Below are 3607 nucleotides of genomic sequence, written 5' to 3' on the forward strand. Positions count from 1 at the left end.
TCCCTTAAATTAGATTTATAGGCAAATTTCAACTTAGTTCATCACTATATTCTCGAAAGTCTCAGCTAAGATGTTATCTTTCCCTTTTATGTTTTATTCCAAGATGTAATTGCTGTATCATTAAAGACCATATCATTAACCTCTGGTTTCGGGTTTTCATGTTATCCAAGAACTTCAAAGGATGATCACTGTAAACTGTTACTGGGGGTTTCCAACTTGTTCAAATAAACTTGAAACTTTTCTAACGCCATTAACAATGAGAGAAGTTCCTTTTCAATAGTCGAATAACTTTTCTGGTGCTTTTTAAACTTGGACGAATAGTAACAGACAGGCAAAAGTACATTGTTGGGGTCAGCCTGTAGCAACACAGCTCCCGCTCCGCTGTCATTCACGTCGATGTGCAGGCAGAATGGTTTCTCAAAATCAGGAGATGTCAGAACTGGAGGAGATGTAAACATGGCTCGTATTTTCTCAAAAGATTCTTGACGTCCGAGTAAATTGCTTCTTAGGGCTAATCCATTCTGTTACAGGGGCAGTTACGCGAACGAAATTCAGACAGAAACTCCTGTAGTAACAGCCATTCCAAGAAAGCGTTGCAAAAACTTACTGCAAAACCGCCTCAACTTTTCCTCCCCCAACCACATGACCCAGGACCTTGGTATGCCCGAACTTGCTCTTCGCCAGGTTGATCGTCAGCTCAGCCTTAGCGAGCCGTACGAGTAAAGCTCGAAGTCGCCCGAGGTGTTATTCCCAAGTATCCGACGTGATGACGTCGTCCAGGTACCTTCTTGTCATATCGTTGTTTCGTGAGGCCTTGAGCATTCGACAAATTTTTCATGGCAAAATCATGAACATGCAGCAGTCTTTAAAAGTCCGGACATATTTTAATAATGGCATCACATGTTCCTCTGATATCCAACTTTCTTTTAATAGCTTTAAGGGACATCGAACTTCATAGCCATTCACCATTTCAAATGGAGAAGACCCGAAAGACTCTTGTTTGTTTTCCCTGATAGCAAACGGTAACATATGAACCCCTTCATCCCAGTCTTTCTCCATCTCTGCACAATATTTCCTTAACATACATTTGAATGTTTGATGAAATCTTTCTAAGGGTCCTTGTGATAAGCAGTGGACAAATATTGCTTAACTGACAATTCATTCATGACTTCTTGAAGGAGACTGAATGTAAAGTTTGCACCTTGATCAGACTGTACTTTATTCGGGATTTCAAACTGAGTGAAAACTTTCGTTATAGCTTAAACTACACTTTTTGCGGATAGATTTCGAAGTGGGATTGCCTCTGGTTAACGGGTTGTAGCACACATGATCGTCAGTAAGTACTGATTACCACATTTGGTTTTCGGTAATGGTCCGACGCAGTCAATTAAGATGTCGTTGAAAGGTTGAACAACTACCGAAATGGGGTTAAGCAGGGCATGGGGAATTACTTCGTTAGGTTTCCTTGCAACCTGACAATAATGACACGTCTTAGACTTTTGACGTCCTGTCTGTAAGGCAAAGGAACAACTACTTGATGACTTTCCGTTAAGGTATCTGTGGCCGGAACATCAACAGGTCTATGCTTTCGCATTAATACAGCAGACTTTAAGTAGTACATACTATCGAATGACTGAATCATCAACAAGACTGAAATATTTGCATAGCTCTTTATCCATACGCTTTTTATTAATGAGCATATCACGAGTTATCGGTAAACTCTTAATACTAACCTCTTTCACATAATTAAGGTTTTCCTCATTACCCTCTTTATCATTAAATAAGGACTAATTGTAGAAGTTATCAAAATTAGATACATTAGCCGGAGAGGTTTCCTCATCAATGCGTTTTGACACGCTTCGCGTCACTGCACACGACGGGAAGAGATACGGATACTCATTCTCGAGGGATTCTGTTGGATTCACTCCTGACAGTACAGGGCGTGCAATCAGGTCAGGTACAACGCACTTGCCAGCTACGTCATTCCCTAACAATAAAGTTGCTTCGCTCACAGGAAGAGGAAAGTCGTGAACTCCAACTGTGATGTATCTATCAACCAACTCTGATCGTAAAAATATCTACGCTAACGGGGGAGTGACGGTCCCTTCAAAACCCTGAATGACTACGGATTCTCCAGTGTATGAATTCTCCACGATATGGATAGAAGTTTCAACTAACTCTGGGAAGAAGCGGTATCTCTCAAAGCGGTATCTCCGAACAAGGTAACTTTCATCTGAGGACACGTCGCTTGCATTCGATCCCGTGAAAATAAACGGCTCAAAAATATCAGACTTCTTAACATCATGGGAAGTATCAACATGTCTTTAAATCAACAGTAAGCGAAGTCGCTCCCTTAGTGACGTTTTTAGCAGCTAATTTAGGAAACACAGCGATTCATTGGCCACGTTGTTTGCAATAGAAACAAATTACTGAAGAATCAATCTTGTCTACACCTGTTTTATTGTTCCTTTGGACAGATTTGACAATTGTACTAGGCTTAGCACCCTTATCACCTGACTCTTCACTACCTCATGACTTCCTTTCGGCACAAAGATAACTGAGTTTTGCGTCTACTATGATTTAATGAAAAATTGTCAGCAAGTGAACTTTTCTAGATCTCAACCAGCGTTGTAACAGCCTCTCTTTCTCAACAGCATATTCTACGTAAGTCTGCGACATCAATTTTCTTAGGTTTCGAAACTTTTGTTTGTAAGCTTCGGGGATTAAATCATAAGCTTGAAGAATTATATCCTTCACAGTATAATTAATCTTTGCATATCTCTTTTGGTAGGTTAGTGAACACTCTCTTAGCTTGTCCAGAAAATGCTATTTGGATCATCACAGTCCAGCTCTCTTCGGGCCAGTCTAAGCTTTCTGCAATCTTCTCAAATTGTAAGAAAAAATCCTCGGGAGATTGTTCATCAAAGAGAGGGGTTAATTTTGAGTGTTTACTGATATCAAAACGTGGTTTTTGTTGACTAAAGCCGACTCTTTCCCCAGTCTGAATCTCTAATTATAATTTTCAAAGCTCTAACTTTCGTAATTCATTTAGTTCTGAAATGTTACTATTTTCCTCACGAGATACGTTATCACATAAAGGTAACGCAGACATGGGAAGGATTTCAATCACTGCTTCTGTCGTGCAAGCTCTAATTTCAATTTCAAAATGACCTGCATGTGCCTTCCAATCGTCTTTTTAAAGAGTAGTATTCACCAATAAATGAAGAGAAGGTTCTGATATGAAATCTTTTATGTTAAACGGAGCCATGTTAAACACAATGCAACGTCAAAATAACTTACCAAGTACGTTACCCAACATCAAAACCTTACGATAAGTACAAGTTACTGTGATACATTTATGTTTATTAATGCTGACAACACTGATCTCCATCACTTAATACAGACATCATTCAACGTATATCTGTGAACTATAAAATATAAGTGGCTAGAATTTTTTGACACAATATTCACTGTTTCACGTATAATATTCACTACATCATTTACTCTATCCACCGTATCACTATATTCACTGATATCCCGGACAGGACCCAATTGTTATGGTACATTTAGTGTCTAGGGTATTATCTGGTGCCCACTTTTTATGTGT

Source organism: Penaeus monodon, chromosome 15 (assembly GCF_015228065.2).
Source record: "Penaeus monodon isolate SGIC_2016 chromosome 15, NSTDA_Pmon_1, whole genome shotgun sequence".
Taxonomy (NCBI): domain Eukaryota; kingdom Metazoa; phylum Arthropoda; class Malacostraca; order Decapoda; family Penaeidae; genus Penaeus; species Penaeus monodon.